Genomic DNA, 21,581 nt, shown 5'->3' on the forward strand with positions numbered 1-21,581 from the left:
ATGACCTGTAGGTACAGTAGAAGACGACCTGTAGGTACAATAGAAGACGACCTGTAGGTACAATAGAAGACGACCTGTAGGTACAGCAGAATACGACCTGTAGGTACAGCAGAATACGAAGATTAGGTACAGCAGAAGATGACCAGTAGTTACAGCGAAACACAACCTACAGGTACCGTTCAGGACATACTGTAGGTTCAATAAGAGGCAACAGGTTACTATATAGTAAGGCATATCAAGGGGTCATAAATAATGGCAGTATTGTTGAAAAAAAAAGAATTATCATTATATAAGATCCCATCTTATAACACGTTATAGGATACTATAAAGAGACTTAATATAAACCTTATACCACGAAACATATGAAAAACGTACACGTGAGTGAAATCCACTGGTCTAAAAGATAATGATAGACTCTGCCTATGTAACGCAGCACAGGAGGAAACATTAACAAAGAGTGAACTGTAAGAAATATATGATCAAATCTTCCTAACATTTCTATGCTGACGTCAAAACCATTTTGAAATCGACGTCATCAGGCCGACCTAATCATGGAACAGTGACGTCAGAACATCAGGTGACGTCACCAACATATATAAATACAACGTGTAAAAAAAATTGAGATGAAAACTTGTGCTGAAATCCAGAAGCGTGTTAACAGGTCTGAGGCCTACGGCTCCCACCCTCCCACCCGCTCACGGTCTCGGTGTCTCCATGTACTTCACCCTACCAACCAAATATGTTGACGTCTTTTCTGATAATATACTCTCTATATCAGATAAAATTATCTATTTCTTCATCAAAATGGTCATACAAAGTTCATTAAGAGTTTCTTTTAAATAGACGTATATGAAAAAGTAAATATCTCGATACGTAATCACGTAATCAAAGTATATTCTTTATGCTCATATGTAAAAATGTACAGCTTCTACGTAATGTATAGATAACATAACTATTCACTCGTATCGTCTATAAATTTCACCAGAAGTAAAGCATAATAAAGATTTGACGATGAATCATATGGCAACAGCTCCACCCACTTGCGTCCTGGGTTTCGTTCAGTGATTCACCGCCAGCGTCAAACATGTCTTATGATTTCAACGAAAACTTACTTACCTCGTCCAGGTCATGCAGCGTCCTCAGCATGACTTCTCTATCCAAATGTATAGCAGTATAATACTTTGACCTCCATTTGGCTGCCTCTTGTGACGAACGCTTGTTTGTGTGTGATCTTCATGGCATCGACAACTGAATGTTTACACTCTCTGAATGTCTTGTACACCAGATGAAGACGCTTTAGGATAATTAGCCATTGTTCTTATATCCACTGGTATGTCGACAGTTCTCACACCGTAACACTGTCAAAAAAATGGGTTTAAAACCATTGTACAAACACAGACACACTCTGGATAAATCCTTAAGCCACCATTGCTCTGGGTCAACTGACATAAACATCTGACGTCACATATTTGAACGACGGAGAATGTATTTGAGAAGGGTAACTACCCTAGATTACTAAAGGTTTTATGAAGGCGTTAATATTGCCACCACTAAATCTATCTTATGGATAAGCTCGTAACTTGTAAAGGAGAACGTGTAGAAAACGGTTAGGGTAAAAAAAAAGACTTTCTCCTAGGTGACATATTAAGTAAAATGTGCTTAATAGTAAAGCGAACTTATACTGATAATGAAGTGCTTTGATTTTGATCATTGTATTAATATGTGTACTATCTTTTATGGTGTTATTGTGACCATTAACACCACCTTTTCGAATCTTTCAAATTTCGGTGGAACCTATCATCTCTGCCGAAAATATCAAAAAATGTCATCAGAGGAGATATCAGACGCAGAGCAGGTGATTATTGTAACGCTATCTGATCGCTGAGGTAGAGTTCTATATATCACTTTCATGATAGACTGGCACCACACTAGTCTAGGAGAGTAACATTTTCCATACTGATCTTTTTCGATTGGACAGATATGCCAGCGGCGTGATCAAAGCGCCATCCTCTAGAGACGCAGATAACACGTATGACAGCCAGTGATAGAAAATATCAGAATTGAACTTAACACATGATACCTTATACCTGTGTTCACTTGTGGAGCCCCTGTGTGAGTTAAGCTACCTTGGGGCGCCAGGCACTATATTAAGACCATTAATTCCTCACACTTAAAGCATGAAATTATAACACTATACACAAATCCTATATAAGCTGATCACGGAGTCGATAGCATGCTGGGTTAACTTATAGTAACGCTAATGCGGAATGCATGTTTCTAGATATTTTAATGGCTCGATCCCCTCCAGCATTTGGCGCCATAATAGTCGCATGAATAATCAAAGCAACTCATATGTTGGGCAAAAGCACATCCAGTTGTGAAGTGTCTAGTTCACGAAGTGCATATAAAGGGTCTTGTCATCACATGTGACTTGCACTTTGTGCACTGAACATAATGAAGGATTCATCAGGATAGCAGTCCTCCAGGTCCTCTGGATAAGCCTGTTGCAACCTTGCAGCCATTTGACGTATTTCAGTGGCATAAATTCCCTCAACAGTGCTCACGCTAGTCAGTACACCGACACTGGTATTGACAGCAGAATGAAACCTGTAAGTGTAGCAGAAGGCAACCTGAAGTTGGGGCAGAGGAGAACCTGGAGGTACAGCAGATGACAACCTGGTAGTATAGCAGAAGACAACCTGGAGGTACAGCAGAAGACAACCTGGAGATGCAGCAGAAGACAACCTGGAGGTACAGCGGAAGACAACTTGGAGGTACAGCAGAAGACAACCTGTAGGTGCAGCAGAAGACGACCTGGAGATACAGCAGAAAAAAACGTGAAGGTCAAGCAAACAGCTTGAAGGTACAGCAGAAGACAACCTAGAGGTACAGCAGAAGACAACCTCAAAGTGAATCAAACATCTTGAAGGTACAGCAGAAGACAGTCTTCACCTGGAGGCATAGCAGAAGATAACCTTGAGGTGCAGCAAAAAGCTTGAAGATATAGCAGAAGACAACCTGAAAGCGAAGCAAACAGCTTGAAGGTACAGCAGAAGACAGCCTAGAGGTACAGCAAAAGACAACCTGAAGGTACAGCAGAAGAGAACCTGGAGTTACAGCAGTATGCAACCTGTAAGCGCAGCAGAAGATAACCTGAATGTGGAGCAGAGGATAACCTGGAGTTACAGACGAAGACAACCTGGAGTTACATCAGAAGACAACCTGGAGGTACAGATGAAGAAAACCTGGAGGTACAGCAGAATAATACCTGTAAGTGTAGCAGAAGACAACCTGAAGGTGGAGCAGAGGACAACCTGTAGGTACAGCAGAAGACAACCTGGAGGTGCAGCAGAACACAACCTTGAGGTATAGCAGACAAACTGGAGGTACAACAGAAAGCAACTTGAATGTACAGCAAATGACAACTTGAAGGTTCAACAGAAGACAACCTGGAAGTGCAGGAGACAGACTGAAGGTTCAGCAAAAGACCTGAAGGTGCAGCAGAAGAGAACCTGGAGGAAGAGGAGAGGACAACCTGGAGGTTCAGCAGATGACAACCTGGTAGTACAGCAGAAGACAACCTGGAGGTACTGCAGAAGACAACCTGGAGATGCAGCAGAAGACATCCTAGAGGTACAGCAGAAGACAACTTGGAGGTACAGCAAAAGACAACCTGTAGGTGCAGCAGAAGAAGACCTGGAGGTAAAGCAGAAAAAAAAACCTGAAGGTGAAGCAAACAGCTTGAAGTTACAGCACAAGACAATCTAGAGGTACAGCAGAAGACAACCTGAAAGTGAATCAAACAGCCTGAAGGTACAGCAGAAGAGAGCCTTGAGGTACAGCAAAAGACAACCTGAAGGTACAGCAGAAGAGAACCTAGAGTTACAGCAGAGGACATCCTGGAAGTACAGCAGAGGACAACTTGGAGGAACAGCAGAGCAAAACCTGGAGGTACAGCAGAAGATAACCTGGAGGTACAGCAGTATACAACCTGTAAGCGCAGCAGAAGATAACCTGAATGTGGAGCAGAGGATAACCTGGAGTTACAGACGAAGACAACCTGGAGTTACATCAGAAGACAACCTGGAGATACAGATGAAGAAAACCTGGAGGTACAGCAGAATAATACCTGTAAGTGTAGCAGAAGACAACCTGAAGGTGGAGCAGAGGACAACCTGCAGGTACAGCAGAAGACAAGCTGGAGGTGCAGCAGAAGACAACCTGAAGATGCAGCAGGAGAAAACCTGGAGGTATACCAGAAAATAAACTGAAGGTACAGCAGAGGACAACATGGAGGTTCAAAAGAAGACAACCTGGAAGTGCTGGAGACAGACTGGAGGTTCAGCAAAAGACCTGAATGTGCAGCAGAGGAGAACCTGGAGGAACAGGAGAGGACAACCGGGATGTACAGCAGAAGATAACCTAGAAGTGCAGCTGGAGACAACCTGAAGGTACATCAGTATACAAACCTCTAAGTGCAGCAGAAGATAACCTGAATGTGGAGCAGAGGATAACCTGGAGTTACAGCAGAAGACAACCTGGAGGTGCATCAGAAGACAACGTGGAGGTACAGAAGAAAACCTGGAGGTACTGCTGAATAAAACCTGTAAGTGTAGCAGAAGACAACCTGAAGGTGGAGCAGATGACAACCTGGAGGTACAGTAACAGTTAACCTGGAAGTACAGCAGAAGACAACCTGTAGGTGCAGCAGAAGACAACCTGGAGGTACAACAGAAAAAACCTAGAGGTGAAGGAAAGAGATTGAAGGTACAGTAGAAGACAACATTGAGGTACAGCAGAAGAAAACCTGGAGGTACAGTAGCAGACAACCTGGAGGTAAAGCAGAAAATGACTTGAAGGTACAGCAGAAGACAACCGGGAGGTACAGTAGAAAAAAAACCTGTAGGTGAAGCAAACAGCTTGAAGGTACAGCAGAAGACAACCAGTAGGTGTAGCAGAAGACAACCTGGAGGTACAGCGGAAAAAAAACTTTGGGGTGAAGGAAATAACTTGAAGGTACAGCAGACGACAACCTCGAGGTACAGCAGAAGACAACTTGGAGGAACAGCAGAGCACAACCTGGAGGTACAGCAGAAGATAACCTAAAATTACAGCAATATAAAACCTGTAAGTGCAGCAGAAGATAACCTGAATGTGAAGCAGAGGATAACCTGGAGTTGCAGCAAAAGACAACCTGGAGGTACATCATAAGACAACCTGGAGGTACAGGAGAAGAAAACCTGGAGGTACAGCACAATGAGACTTGGAAGTGTAGCAGAAGACAACCTGAAGATGCAGCAGAGGACAACCATAAGATTCAACAAAAGACAAACTGAAGATGGAGCAGAAGACAACCTGGAGGTGCAACAGAAGACAACCTGAAGGTGGAGCAGAAGACAACCAGGAGATACAGCAGCAGACAACCTGTAGGTGCAGCAGAAGACAACCTGGAGGTACAGCGGAAAAGAGCATTAATTTACAGCAGAGGACAACTTGGAGGTTCAAAAGAAGACAACCTGGAAGTGCAGGAGGCAGACTGGAGTTTTCAGCAAAAAACCTGAAGGTGCAGCAGAAGACAACTTGGAGGAGCAGCAGAGCACAACCTGGAGGTACAGCAGAAGATAACCAGGAGGTACAGCAGCATAAAACCTGTAAGTGCAGCAGAAGATAACCTGAATGTGGAGCAGAGGATAACCTGGAGTTACAGACGAAGACAACCTGGAGTTACATCAGAAGACAACCTGGAGATACAGAAGAAAACCTGGAGGTACAGCAGAATAATACCTGTAAGTGTAGGAGAAGACAGCCTGAAGGTGGAGCAGAAGACAACCTGGAGTTACATCGGAAGACAACCTGGAGATACAGATGAAGAAAACCTGGAGGTACAGCAGAATAATACCTGTACGTGTAACAGAAGACAACCTGAAGGTGGAGCAGAGTACAACATGCAGGTCCAGCAGAAGACAACCAGGAGGTGCAGCAGAAGACAACCTGAAGATGCAGCAGGAGAAAACCTGGAGGTATAGCAGAAAATAAACTGAAGGTACAGCAGAGGACAACTTGGAGGTTCAACAAGAAGACAACCTGGAAGTGCTGGAGACAGACTGGAGGTTCAGCAAAAGACCTGAAGGTGCAGCAGAGGAGAACCTAGAGGTGCAACAAAAGCAAACTTGTAAGTGAAGAAAACAGCTTGAAGGTACAGCAGAAGACAACCTAGTGGTACAGCAGTATACAACCTGTAAGTGCAGCAGAAGATAACCTGAATGTGGAGCAGAGGATAACCTGGAGTTACAGCCGAAGACAACCTGGATGTGCATCAGAAGACAACCTGGAGGTACAGGAGAAGATAATCTGGAAGTACAGCAGAAGAAAACCTGGAGGTGCAGCAGAAGACTACCTGAAGGTGCAGCAGAAGACAACCTGAAGATGGAGCAGAAGACAACCTGAAGGTACAGCAGAAGACAACCTGGAGGTACATCAGAAGACAACCTGGAGGAGCAGCAGACAAACTGGATGTACATCAGAAGACAACCTGGAGGAGCAGCAGACAAACTGGAGGTACAGCAAAAACAACTTGAATGTACAGCAGAGGACAACTTGGAGGTTCAACAGAAGACAACCTTGAAGTGCAGGAGACAGACTGGAGGCTCAGCAAAATACCTGAAGGTGCAACAGAAGAGAACCTGGAGGTACGGTAGAGGACAACCTGGAAGTACAGCTGAGACACTTGAGGACACAGACACAACCTGGAGTCAGCAGAAGAAACCTAAAATACAGCAATAAACCTGGAGTCAGCAGAAAAACCTGAGGAGCAGAAGAAACCTGGATGCAGCAAAAAAAACCTGAGTACATATGAAGACAACCTGGAGGTACAGAAAAGAAACCTGGAGGTACAGCAAAGAACTTGGAGGAGCAGAAGACAACCTGAGATCAGCAGAGGAAACCAAGATTACAAGAAAACTGAGGAGCAGAAGAAACCTGAGGTGACAGAGAAACTGGGTAAGAGAAGACAACCGGAGTACACAGAGACAACCTGAGTACAGAAGAAACCTGGAGGTACAGCGAAAACTTAATTAAGAAGACACTGAAGGTAAAAGAAGACAACCTGGAGTCAGGAGGCAACTGGAGTTCAGAAAAAAACCTGAGGTCAGCAGAAAAACCTGAGGACAGAAGACAACCTGGAGCAGCAGAAACTTTAGGTCACAGAAACAACCGGAGTGCAGCAGAAGACAACCTAGAAGTACAGCAGATGACAACCTGGAGGTACAGCAGCAGACAACGTGTAGGTGCAGCAGAAGACAACCTGGAGGTGTAGCAGATAGTTTGAAGGTACAGCAGAAGACAGCCATGAGGTACAGTAAAAGACAACCTGGAGGAACAGTAGAGCACAACCTGGAGGTACAGCAGAAGATAACTGGAGGTACAGCAGAAGACAACATGGAGGAACAGCAGAGCACAACCTGGATGCCCAGCTGTAGATAACCTGGAGGTACAGCAGCATACAACCTGTAGGTGGAGCAGAAGATAACCTGAGTGTGGAGCAGAGGAAAACCTGGAGTTACAGCGGTAGACAACCTGGAGGTGTATCAGAAGACAACCTGGAGGTACAGAAGAAAAGCTGAAGGTACAGCAGTATAAAAACTGTAAGTGTAGCAGACGACAACCTGAAGGTGGAGCAGAGGACAACCTGGAGGTACAGCAGCAGACAATCTGGAAGTACAGCAGAAGACAACCTGAAGATGGAGCACAAGACAACCTGGAGGTGGAGTAGATGTCAACCTAGAGGTAGAGAAGTGGACAACCTGAAGGTACAGCAGAAGACAAGCTGGAGGTGGAGCAGACTAACTGGAGGTACAGTAGAAAACAACCTGAATGTATAGCAAAGTACAACTTAGAGGTTCAACAGAAGACAACCTGGAGGTACAACAGAAGACAACCTGGAGGTACAAACTGGAGGAGCAGCAGGCAAACTGCAGGTACAACAGAAAACAACTTTAATTTACAACAAAGGACAACTTGGAGGTTCAACATAAGACAACCTGGAAGTGCAGGAGACAGACTGGAGGTTCATGAAAAGACCTGAAAGTACAGCAGAAGAGAACCTGGAGGTACAGCAGAGGACAACCTGGTAGTGCAGCAGAAGAGAACCTGGAGGTACAGCAGAGGACAACCTGGAAGTACAGAAGAAGTCAACCCGGTGGTACAGCAGAAGACAGCCTGGAGATGCAGGAGAAGACAACCTAGAGGTACAGCAGATGACAACCTGGATGTACAGCAGAGGACAAGTTGGAGGTACAGCAGAAGACAACCTGGAGGTACAGCAGAAGACAACCTGGAGGTACAGCAGAAGATAACCTGGAGGTACAGCAGAAGACAACCTGGAGGTACAGCAGAAGACAGCCTGGAGGTACAGCAGAAGGCAACCTGTATATGCATCAGAAGACAACCTGGAGGTGAAGCAGAAGACAACCTGGAAATGCAGCAGAAAAAAAAAACTTGGATGTGAAGCAAACAGCTTGAAGGTACCGCAGAAGATAACCTGGAGGTACAGCAGAAGACAACCTAGAGGTACACCAGAAGACAACCAGAAGGTGAATCAAACAGCTTGAAGGTACAGCAGAAGATAACCTTGAGGTAGAGTAAAAGACAACCTGGAGGAACAGCAGAGCACAACCAAAAATATAGCAGAAAATAACCTGGAAGTACAGCAGAAAACAACATGGAGGTACAGCAGCAGACAACATGGAAGTACAGGAGAAGAAATCCTGTAGATGCAGCAGAAAACAACCTGGAGGTACAGCAGCAGACAACATGGAAGTACAGGAGAAGAAAACCTGTAGATGCAGCAGAAAACAACCTGGAGGTACAGTAGAAGACAACCTGGAGGAACAGCAGGGCACAACATGGTGGTACAGCAAAGTATAACCTGGAGGTACAGAAGTATACAACCTGTAAGTGCAGCAGAAGATAACCTGAATGTGAAGCAGAGGATAACCTGGAGTTACAGCAGAAGAAAACCTGGAGGTGCATCAGAAGACAACCTGGAGGTACAGGAGAAGAAAACCTGGAGGTACAGAAGAAAACCTGGTGGTACAGCAGAAGACAGCCTAAAGATGGAGCACAAGACAACCTGGAGGTATAGGAAAAAATAGCCTGTAGGTACAGCTGAAAATAACATGAATGTACAGCAGAGGACAACTTGGAGGTTCAAAAGAAGACAACCTGGAAGTGCAGGAGGCAGACTAGAGTTTTCTGCAAAAGACCTGAAGGTGCAGCAGAGGAGAACCTGGAGGTACAGCATAGGATAGCCTGGAAGTACATCAGAAAACAACCTGGAGATGCAGCAGAAGACAACCTGGAGATGCAGCAGTAGACAACCTAGAAGTACAGCAGATGACAACATGGAGGTACAGCAGCAGACAACGTGTAGGTGCAGCAGAAGAAAACCTGGAGGTGCAGCTGAAAAAAACCAGAAGGTGAATCAAACAGCTTGAAGGTACAGCAGACGACAACTTGAAGGTGAATCAAACAGCGTGAAGGTACAGCAGAAGACAGCCTTGAGGTACAGTAAAAGACAACCTGGAGGAGCAGCAGAGCACAACCTGGAGGTACAGCAGAAGATAACTGGAGGTACAGCAGAAGACAATCTGGAGGAGCATCAGAAGACAATCTGGAGGTACAGGAGAAGATAATCTGGAGGTACAGCAGCATACAACCTGTAAGTGCAGCAGAAGATAACCTGAGTGTGGAGCAGATGAAAACCTGGTGTTACAGCAGAAGACAACCTGGAGGTGTATCAGAAGACAATCTGGAGGTACAAGAGAAGAAAAGCTGGAGGTACAGCAGTATAAACCTGTAAGTGTAGCAGAAGACAACCTGAAGGTGGAGCAGAGGACAACCTGGAGGTACAGCAGCAGACAATCTGGAAGTACAGCAGAAGACAACCTGAAGATGGAGCACAAGAAAACCTGGAGGTGGAGTAGATGTCAACCTAGAGGTAGAGAAGAAGACAACCTGAAGGTACAGCAGAAGACAAGCTGGAGGTGGAGCAGACTAACTGGAAGTACAGCAGAAAACAACTTGAATGTATAGCAAAGTACAACTTGGAGGTTCAACAGAAGACAACCTGGAAGTGCAGGAGACAGACTGGAGGATAAGTTAAAGACCTGAAGGTGCAGCAGAGGACACCCTGGAAGTACAGAAGAAGACAGCCTGGAGGTGCAGCAGAAACAAACCTGGAGGTGAAGCAAACAGCTTGAAGATAGAGCACCAGACAACCCAGTGGTACAGCAGTATACAACCTGTAAGTGCAGCAGAAGATAACTTGAATGTGGAGCAGAGGATAACCTGGAGTTACAGCCGAAGACAACCTGGAGGTGCATCAGAAGACAACCGGGAGGTAAAGGAGAAGAAAACCTGGAAGTACAGCAGAAGACAATGTGAAGGTGCAGCAGAAGGCAACCTGAAGATGCACCAGAAGACAACCTGAAGGTGCAGCAGATGACAACTTGAAGGTACAGCAGAAGACAACCTGGAGGTGCAGCAGAAAACAACTTTAATGTACAACAAAGGACAACTTGGAGGTTCAACATAAGACAACCTGGAAGTGCAGGAGACAGACTGGAGGTTCAGCAAAAGACCTGAAAGTGCAGCAGAAGAGAACCTGGAGGTACAGCAGAGGACAACCTGGAAGTACAGAAGAAGTCAACCCGGTGGTACAGAAGAAGACAGCCTGGAGATGCGGGAGAAGACAACCTAGAGGTACAGCAGATGACAACCTGGAGGTATAGCAGTAGACAACCTGGAAGTACAGCAGAAGACAACCTGTAGGTGCAGCAGAAGACAACGTGGAGATGCTGCAGAAAAAACCTAGTGGTGAAGCAAACAGCTTGAATGTAGAGCAGAAGACAACCTGTAGGTGAATCAAACAGCTTGAAGGTACAGCAGAAGAGAACCCCGAGGTACAGCAGAAGACAACCTGAAGATTCAGAAAAGACAACCTGAAGATGGAGCAGAAGACAACCTGAAGGTGTAGCACACAATCTGGAGGTACAGGAAAATACTTGAAGGTGCAGCAGCAGACAACCTTGAGGTACAGCAGCAGACAACCTAGAAGTACAGCAGAAGACATCCTGGAGGTGCAGCAGACACAATCCTGGAGGTGAAGCAAACAGCTTGAAGGTACAGCAGAAGACAACCTAGAGGTACAGCAGTATACAACTTGTAAGTGCAGCAGAAGATACCCTGAAGGTGGAGCAGAGGATAACCTGGAGGTACAGCTGAAGACAATCTGAAGATGGAGCAGAAGACAACCTGAAGGTGAAGCAGAGGACAACCTGGAGGTGCATCAGAAGACAATCTGAAGGTACAGGAGAAGAAAACCTTAAGTGTTGCTGAAGACAACCTGAAGGTGGAGCGGAGGATAACCTAGAAGTACAGCAGAAGACAATCTGGAGGTGCAGCAGAAGACAGCCTCGAGGTACAGTAAAAGACAACCTGGAGGTACGGCAGAAGAAAAACCTGGAGGTGAAGCAAACAGCTTGAAGGTACAGCAGAAGACAACCTGAAGGTACATCAGAAGACAAGCTGGAGGTGGAGCAGACTAACTGGAGGTACAGCAGAAAGCAACTTGAATGTACAGCAGAGGACAACTTGGAGGTTCAAAAGAAGACAACCTGGAAGTGCAGGAGACAGACTGGAGGTTCAGCAAAGGACCTGAAGGTGCAGCAGAGGAGAACCTAGAGGTACGGCAGAGGACAGCCTGGTAGTGCAGCAGAAGACAACCTAGAAGTACAGCAGAAGACATCCTGAAGGTGGAGCAGACACAAACCTGGAGGTGAAGCAAACAGCTTGAAGGTACAGCAGAAGACAATCTGAAGGTACATCAGAGGACAACCTGGAGGTGGAACAGAAGACATCCTGGAGGTACAGCAGAACACAACCTGGAGGTACAGCAGCAGACAACCTGGAGGTACAGAAGCAGACGACCTGTAGGTACAGCAGAAGAAGACCTGTAGGTATAGAAGACGACGACCTGCAGGTACAGTAGAAGACGACCTGTAGGTACAGCAGAATACGAAGGTTAGGTACAGCAGAAGATGACCATTAGTTACAGCGAAACATAACCTACAGGTACAGTTGAAGACATACTGTAGGTTCAATAAGAGGCAACAGGTTACTATATGGTAAGGCATATCAAGGGGTCATGAATAGTGGCAATATTGTTAACAAAGAAGAATTATCATCATATAAGATCCCATCTTATAACACGTTATAGGATACTATAGACTTAATATAAACATACCACGAAATATATGAAAAACGTACACGTGAGTGAAATCCACTGGTCTAAAAGATAATGATAGACTCAGCCTATGTAACGCAGCACAGGAGGAAACATTAACAAAGAGTGAACTGTAAGAAATATATGATCAAATCTTCCTAACATTTCTGTGCTGACGTCAAAACCATTTTGAAATCGACGTCATCAGGCCGACCTAATCATGGGACAGTGACGTCAGAACTTCAGGTGACGTCACCAACATATATAAATACAACGTGTAAAAAAAGTCGAGATGAAAACTTGGGTTGGAATTCAGAGGCGTGTTGACACTCAGGTCTGAGGCCGGCGGCTCCCACCCTCCCACCCGCTAACGGTGTCTCCATGTACTTCACAATACGAACCAAACATGTTGACGTCTTTTCTGATAATATACGCTCAATATTAGATAAAATTATCTATTTCTTAATCAAAATGATCATACAAAGCTCATTTAGAGTTTCTTTTAAATAGACGTATATGAAAAAATATCTCGATACGTAATCACGTAATCAAAGTATATTCTTTATGCTCATATGTAAAAATGTACAGCTTCTACGTAATGTATAGATAACATAACTATTCACTCGTATCGTCTATAAATTTCACCAGAAGTAAAGCATAATAAGGATTTGACGATGAATCTATATGGCAAAAACTCCACCCACTTGCGTCCTGGGTTTCGTTCAGTGATTCACCGCCGGCGTCAAACATATCTTATGATTTCAACAAAAACTTACTTACCTCGTCCAGGTCTTGCAGCGTCCTCAGTATGACTTGTTATTCAAATGTATAGCAGTATAATACTTTGACCTTCATTTGGCTGCCTCTTGTGACGAATTAATAAACTCTGTTAATAAACTCTGATGCAGATATCTCATTCTCTATGCATCCTTCATTATTGCTGCCATGTCCCACTCCTTTTCACACACTATAACTTACATTAAGTCGTTAATATTACCGCTCTCCACCCATCTTCTATTCCACTCCACAGTGTTTGAGGACAGGGCAAATTCATGTGCGATGCCCCGTATGGAGAAAACATTATCAAGAGGTGTGATCACGTCACCGCTGAGCACCAACCTCTCATCTCTCCGATTCCCCGTAGGCTACCTCACCCCGATCCAGTAGACAAGCTGCCGCTCCCTGGCCAGTCGACCCTAGCCTACCTCACCAAGATCCAGTAGACAAGCTGCCGCTCCCTGGCCAGCCGACCCTAGCCTACCTCACCGAGATCCAGTAGACAAGCTGCCGCTCCCTGGCCAGCCGACCCTAGCCTACCTCACCGCGATCCAGTAGACAAGCTGCAGCTCCCTGGCCAGCCTACCCTTGCCTACCTCAACGCGACGCAGTAGACGAGCTGCCACTCCCTGGCCGGCCGACCCTAGCCTGCCTCAACGCGATCCAGTAGACAAGCTGCCGCTCCCTGGCCAGTCGACCCTAGCCTCCCTCACCGAGATCCAGTATACAAGCTGCCGCTCCCTGGCCAGCCGACCCTAGCCTACCTCACCGCGATCCAGTAGACAAGCTGCCGCTCTCTGGCCAGCCTACCCTTGCCTACCTCAACGCGATCCAGTAGACGAGCTGCCACTCCCTGGCCAACCGACCCTAGCCTGCCTCAACGCGACCCAGTAGACAAGCTGCCGCTCCCTGGCCAGTCGAACCTAGCCTACCTCACCGCGATCCAGTAGACAAGCTGCCGCTCCCTGGCCAGCCGACCCTAGCCTACCTCAACGCAATCCAGTAGTCAAGCTGCCACTCCCTGGCTAACCGACACTTGCCTACCTCAACGCGATCCAGTAGACGATCTGCCGCTCCCTGGCCAGCCGACCCTAGCCTATCTCACCGCGATCCAGTAGACAAGCTGCCGCTCCCTGGCCAGCCGACCCTAGCTTACCTCAACGTGATCCAGTAGAAAAGCTTCCGCTCCCTGGCCAGCCGACACTTGCCTACCTCAAAGCGATCCAGTAGACGTGCTGCCACTCCATGGCCAGCCGACCATATCCTACTTCACCGCGACCCAGTACACAAGCTGCTGCTACCTGGCCAACCGATCCTTGCCTACCTTAAAGCGATCCAGTAGACAAGCTGCCGCTCCCTGACCAGCCGACCCTTGCCTACCTCAAAGCGATCCAGTAGACAAGCTGCCGCTCATTGGCCACCCGACCATTGCTTACATCAACGCGATCCAGTTGACTAGCTGCCACACCCTGGCCAGCCTACCTCAACACAATCCAGTAGACAAGCTGCCGCTCCCTGGCCAGCCGACCCTTACCTACCTCAACGAGATCCAGTAGATGAGCTGCCACTCCCTTGCCAGCCAACCCCAGCCTACCTCACCGCGATCCAGTAGATAACCTGCCGCTCCCTGGACAGCCGACCCTAGCCTACCTCACCGCGATCCAGTAGACAAGCTGCCGCTCACTGGCTACCCGACCCTAGCCTACCTCAAATCGATCGAGTAGACGAGCTGCTACACCCGGGTCAGCCGACCCTATCCTACCTCACCGCGATCCAGTAGAGAAGCTGCCTCTCCATGGCCAGCCGACCCTAGCCTACCTCACCACGATCCAGTAGACAAGTTGCCGCTCACTGGCCAGCCGACCCATGGCTACCTCAACGCGATCCAGTAGACGAGCTGCCACTCCCTGTCCAACCGACCCTAGACTACGTCACCGCGATCCAGTAGAGAAGCTGACACTCCCTGGCTAGCCGACCCTTGCCTACCTCACAGTGATCCAGTAGACGAGCTGCCACTCCCTGGCGAGCCGACCCTAGCCTACCTCAAAGCGATCCAGTAGACAAGCTGCCACTCCCTGGCCAGCCGACCCTTGCCTACCTCAGTGCGATCCAGTAGATAACCTGCCACTCCCTGGCCAGCCGACCCTAGCCTACCTCAACACGATCCAGTAGACAAGCTGCCGCTCCCTGGCCAGCCGACCTTAGCATACCTCACCGCGATCCAGTAGACAAGCTGCCGCTCCCTGGCCAGCAGACCCTTGCCTACATCAATGCGATCCAGTAGATAACATGCCACTCCCTGGCCAGCCGACCCTAGCCTACCTCAACACGATCCAGTAGACAAGCTGCCGCTCCCTGGCCAGCCGACCCTAGCCTACCTCAACACAATCCAGTACACAACTGCCGCTCCCTGGCCAGACGACACTTGCCTACCTCAACGCGATCCAGTAGACAAGCTGCCACTCCATGGCCAGCCGACTCTTGCCTACCACACCGCGATCCAGTAGACGAGCTGGCACTCCATGGCCAGCCGACCGTAGCCTACCTCACCGCGATCCAGTAGACAAGCTGCCGCTCCCTAGCCAGCCGACCCTTGCCTACATCAATGCGATCCAGTAGATAACCTGCCACTCCCTGGCCAGCCGACCCTTGCCTACCTCAACACGATCCAGTAGACAAGCTGCCACTCCCTGGCCAGCCGACCCTAGCCTACCTCAACACAATTCAGTACACAAGCTGCCGCTCCCTGGCCAGCCGACACTTGCCTACCTCAACGCGATCCAGTAGACAAGCTGCCACTCCATGGCCAGCCGACTCTTGCCTACCACACCGCGATCCAGTAGACGAGCTGCCACTCCATGGCCAGCCGACCGTAGCGTACCTCACCGAGATCCAGTAGACAAGCTGCCGCTCCCTAGCCAGCTGACCCTAGCCTACCTCACCGCGATCCAGTAGGCAAGCTGCCGCTCTCTGGCCAGCCGACAATAGCCTACCTCAACTCGATCCAGTAGACGAGCTGCCACACCCTGGCCAGCCGACCCTAGCCTACCTCAACGCGATCCAGTAGACGAGCTGCTACTCCCTGGCCAGCCGACCCTAGCCTACCTCACCGTGATCCAGTAGACAAGCTGCCGCTCCCTGGCCAACCAATCCTTGCCTACCTCAAAGTGCTCCACTAGACAAGCTGCCGCTCCCTGGCCAGCCGACCCTAGCCTACCTCACCGCGATCCAGTAGACAAGCTGCCGCTCCCTGGCCAGCCGACCCTTGCCTACCTCAACGCGATCCAATAGACGAACTGCCACTCCCTGGCCAGCCGACCCTTGCCTACCTCACCGCGATCCAGTAGAGAAGCTGCCGCTCCCTGGCCAGCCGACCCTTGCATACCTCAACCCGATCCAGTAGACGAGTTGCCACTCCCTGGCTAGCAGACCCTACCCTATCTCAACGCAATCCAGTAGACAAGTTGCCGCTCCCTGGCCAGCCGACCCTAGCCTACCTCAACGCGATCCAGTAGACGAGCTGCCACTCCCTGGCCAGCCGACCCTAGCCTACCTCACCGCGATCCAGTAGAGAAGCAGCCGCTCCCTGGCCAGCCGACCCTAGCCTACCTCAAAGCGATCCAGTAGACAAGCTGCCGCTCCCTGGCCAGCAGACCTTTGCCTACCTCAGCGCGATCCAGTAGACGAGCTGCCACTCCCTGGCCAGCCGACCCTGGCGTACCACACCGTGATACAGTAGACGAGCTGCCACTCCCCGGCCAGGCGACCCTAGCCTACCTCACCATAACTCAGTAAAGTAGCCACAACTCTCATCGCCCATTTCTGGGCCACCTCACCGTGATCCAGTATACTAGCCACCGCTTCGTGGCTGACCGAAGCTACCCTACGTCACAATGATCCAGATCCACCACTCACCCGCTTATTCTAGCCTCCCTCACTGTGACCCAGTGCAGTAACTCCCCGCAAAGCCGACCACAGCCTATGAAAATCTTACCTAACATCCCCAGAAGTACATGATCATAATGGAAATGTACCATTATTTTTGTGGTCTGCTGGTGTGAGAACGCATGAAGTGGCCACGTATAATGGATATTTGGCAGTGGGGCGAAGTCTTACAGCAGATTTATAATTTCTTTCACTGGAAACATGAAGCTTCAAAAGGACCCGGCGGTCTGTTACTGTTTGTATGTTGGAAATCTAAAAGAGTTAAAAAAAGTTTTTCAAATGAGCTAAACCGCCAATTTACCAAAACCATGTTAACTGTAATAATGTGAATGGCGGGTTACACATTCCAGGATGAATAATCATTAGCTGTCATCTGAGTGAACAGTAATATACTTCGAAGTGTCTGTCTACAGAGTTCATAGGTTTTCTACATTTTCTAGCTGTGCTAATTATACTAAGTACACCTAACTCTAGTTCATCACTCACTCTACATTGGTTACAACCATTAATCTCCAAATGTTACTCATACCTGGCTAGAAATAAGACCTTTGTTTATGCAAACATCATTCCACTCCGAGCCGGGAGCACGAAGCCAGCTGGTAGCTACCGAGCCGGCGACCTGTGGCCACATATCCTCACCTTTCCACCACCACAAGACTTGTGTCAGCAAATTGGGTTTCACCCCGAGTATCTCAATGACCAGTACCTTACCTCTTCTCTAGTCTCCTGAAGTCTCCTCCACCACTACACTTCCCGGAACCCTCAACGCGATATTGTCACTCACCACAACAACCCAGGAAATGAACGTATGAACCAGAAACATAGTAATCTTCGGTTTCGGAATGACCGCGCTCGTGTGGTATCTCGAAGCAGAAGCGGGGCTTTGTTGTATAGCAAGGCGTTGTCTCAATCCAATGAAATAACTTGCATGGCCATTTATCGTTTGTAACATTCATTTTTGACTATATACTTACTAATATTCCTTGTACTTGTGCTATATGCGTGTGTTACAAAAGGTTTATGTAGGAAAATTACTCTTGTTCTATAATAAAGTATATATTTTGAATGTCAGACCGTCCAAGTCAGAGTCAATGTAACAATTCGGATTCAGACGTCGTCCACGTTTATAATATATTCCGACTCTTCTGACGTCAGTCAATTTCTAAACAATGTTTTATTTGTTTGTCTTTTTACGGTAAACCACGACTGAGACAAAATGTGTTCTTAAGAATACATTTTGTCCTCGACGATGGAAATATATTTTTATCGCGATTATAGATAATACATCTCTGAGGACGGATATACCCAGGACTACCAACCTATATCACCATTTACCACACTCACCATAGAAAACGGAATTTCGCCGATGGTTTTCAATGACCCCATATGTATTTATAGTACTTCCCTAACGTGTAATAATAATAAGTGGACACAGAATCAACAGAAGTGTGTCAACAGACCAGACTAAAACATGAGCAATATGCTCGTCCTACTTTTAATGTGGTATTTCCCAGAACAACCTTTGTCGACGGGAATTTCCAAGATACGCAAGGGAACTGTTGTGATCGATGTAATTTTCCTACGATGTCCAAGGCAGCAGGGGCACCTGAATGCCCTAATCAAGGCATCTTGTTAACGAGTTTACATATATGTACGTACGTCTTGAAGTACGACAGTGCACTACGACGGCTTGTTCTCTGAGAAACGTAAGGTATTCCCTCCCTGTTAAACAAGAACGACTGTAACATCAGAGCCGCTTTTTCCAATGATGTCTCACCAGCTGACATACGTCAGCATCTCACAGCCTGGCGCGTGTTAGTCCGTTTCCTGCTGACACAGGACGTCAGCGCACTCCAAGACTGACAATGAACCACGACACATGCCGGCGATTCACTCCCTGACAGCTGGGTGTCAGCCACCACCACCCCCTGCAGTGGCTCTCGCCTTGGGAGACTACGGCAACTCGCTCCCTAACACATAACCTCCCGACTAATACCTTAAGCTCATATCACTCCCTAAAAGCCAAATATAATCACCAGTCATGGACCAAAAATATATAATTCCCAAAGTGAAGCTTATTTTGATGACCTGTGGAGCTCGATAGAGCTGCCAAATATCGTTTGGCATTGTTCAGCATAAACTCAAGAGTAAGGCTTTACATTGATTACCTGTGTTGCCCTCAACAGCAAAATGAAATTGTCTGCCGAAGCCAGAGTAAAGTCACCAACGTGCAGCTTTTCTTTGATGACCCATGTAGCACGCACAAGTGTTAGCCAGAGGAAATTTCCTCAAATAAAAACTAATTCGACGACTCACATATGTGTCCCACAAAACCTATATAAAACCGTCTAACGTTAGCCTAAATAAAAGACTAAATGTAAAGCTTTACTTTGATGACCCATAAACCATGCAAGTGGAAAATAGTCGTCTGGCATTAGCTATAACAAATGTCCTAAAGGGACGCTTTAGCTTGGCGTCGTTGGTTCATTCCTCGACAATCTACTTCGACTAATTCGTTTATACATACATTGCGGCTTCCTGCCTTACACACTACAAATGTGAAAAGAAAGCGTTACTCACTCTCGACAGGCGTTGGTGGCTCAGTCTGTGATACACGTCGGTAGCTTACTTCAACACACGTTACTTCGACGAACTCAAAAACTTTGCTCACTCTCCAACAGTCATCGATGAGCTTCGTCTCTAACACACGTGTGCCGGTAGCTCACAATGGGAAACCAAATTGGATTCTCTTTCTCTCTGACACGCAACGGTATGGCTTCCTACTTGACACACTAAAAACACTGCTCACTCCGTGATGGACGTCGGTGGCATCGTGTCTGATACACGTCGGTAGCTCACTGCCAGATACACTACATGGCCTAACTCCGTTACGATTACTTCCTGCCTGACACACACGCTTCAGAGGCAAAAACACGTCGGTGGTTTTGTCTGTAACATACGTGGGTAGTTCACACCATGATATAGTACATGACTAACTCCCTGATGCACAAGGCTAGCTTCCTACCTCACACTACTACAGTGGCGACAACACAAAACCGCTGCTCACTTCCTAAGAAACTACCGTGGCAAAGAATGGCTGCTCACACTGACAGATTCTCTGGCTCTTTCTCTAGCACATATTGGCACCTCACTGTAGGACACACTGTTCCCAATAACTCCCTGGCACACAAGGGCGGCTTCCTATCTAACGGTGGAGGAACGCTACTTACTCCCTGACAGAAGTCAGTGGCTTCGATTCGACCACACGTCGTGGGCTCATGCCCCGATGTACGATAGTTTACCACGGCGGTCTGTTGTTCTCTGGCACAAGACGAGAGGTTCTCTCCCCCCATCAACAATGACAAACAACAACGCCCGACTCGTCCTCTAAAATCAAAGCCGTTCAATTTCAAATAACGATCTCACCAACTGACATGGGTCTGCAGCTCATATCCTGGCGCATTGGCACGTCCCTTCCTGATACACGGCGGCGGATCACTCCAAGACAGACGAAGACCCATGACACATAACGAGCGAGTCATTCGCTAACACGCAACAGTCTTACTGCCACGCGCCGGGTTTAATGTCTCTCTCTCTCTCTCTCTCTCTCTCTCTCTCTCTCTCTCTCTCTCTCTCCCTAGGGTGCTATGGCAGCTCACTCTCCGACACAAAATTATGGCCTCCCGGCTTACAATACCATGAGAGCATAGCGCTGCATGAGGAACCAAATGCTCCCTATCGTGACATAAGTCACAGGGAGGGTCCCAGTCTGCCACATACCGTCATGTCAATCATTTATGTCGGTGGTTCACGCCTCGACTCGACGAAGGATTACCCACCTATGAAACTTACACGTGAAGGAGGTACCACCCTCTTTGACTCGACGAAGGTTTACCCCACTATCAAGCTTACAAGTGAAGGAGGTACCACCCTCCTTGACTCGACGAAGGTTTACCCCACTATCAAACTTACACGTGAAGGAGGTACCAACCTCCTTGACTCGACGAAGGTTTACCCCCTATCAAACTTACACGTGAAAGAGAGTACCATCCTCCTTGAGGCAAGACACTTGAGTGCTGTTATGACGGCTTCCTCTCTCCCTCTTGCGAGGTCAGCGGGCGACTGAGGGTGACGTGGTCCTCGGCTAAGGGTGACGTGGTCCTCGACTGAGGGTGACGTGGTCCTCGACAGTGGTCCGAAGATCATATCCAACCCTTTGTTTACTGCAAGTCTGCAAATGAACTGTGTCTTAATTTCCATTTCAGCTTGAATACATTAAGGCATATTTTTCTATTAAGCTGAATTACGACATGTTGTATATAACATCTACCAGTGTGCAAGATAGATGTAAAGTCATGGGTACATTATAGGCTAATCTATTATCATCCATCTTTAAATATATGCTAAAAATAGGTGACAACTGCGAGGACAAAAACCTCTCACTAACAATGTTATCCTTACAATTCTTGATCTGTGAAACGTTAGGGTAAACAAGATGCAATTGTATGTCATCATTTACCAGTAAAAGGAGCTTCAAAAGCTGGTCTCTTATTGTTTGTATACTGCAAATACAAAA

General features: G+C 47.5%; 1 long non-coding RNA gene across 6 annotated transcripts in view; it reads right to left on the bottom strand.

Moving 5' to 3' along the window:
- The window catches only part of LOC139757439 (uncharacterized), a 56,081-nt gene extending 34,860 nt beyond the window's left edge, over positions 1–21,221 (bottom strand). Inside the window, exons 1-2 of one of the 6 annotated variants that reach the window (XR_011714632.1) lie at positions 20,858–20,884; positions 1,117–1,358 (exon numbers count right to left, since the gene is read on the bottom strand). This is a non-coding gene — a long non-coding RNA (uncharacterized lncRNA). Of the gene's footprint in view, positions 1–1,116; positions 5,505–10,235; positions 10,262–17,716; positions 20,810–20,857; positions 20,885–21,036 lie in introns of those variants that run through there. The other 5 variants (XR_011714634.1, XR_011714633.1, XR_011714631.1 and 2 more) reach the window with 5 other exon arrangements.
- Between the last annotated feature and the right edge of the window lie 360 nt (positions 21,222–21,581).

This window comes from Panulirus ornatus, chromosome 26 (genome assembly GCF_036320965.1).
Source record: "Panulirus ornatus isolate Po-2019 chromosome 26, ASM3632096v1, whole genome shotgun sequence".
Taxonomy (NCBI): Eukaryota; Metazoa; Arthropoda; class Malacostraca; order Decapoda; family Palinuridae; genus Panulirus; species Panulirus ornatus.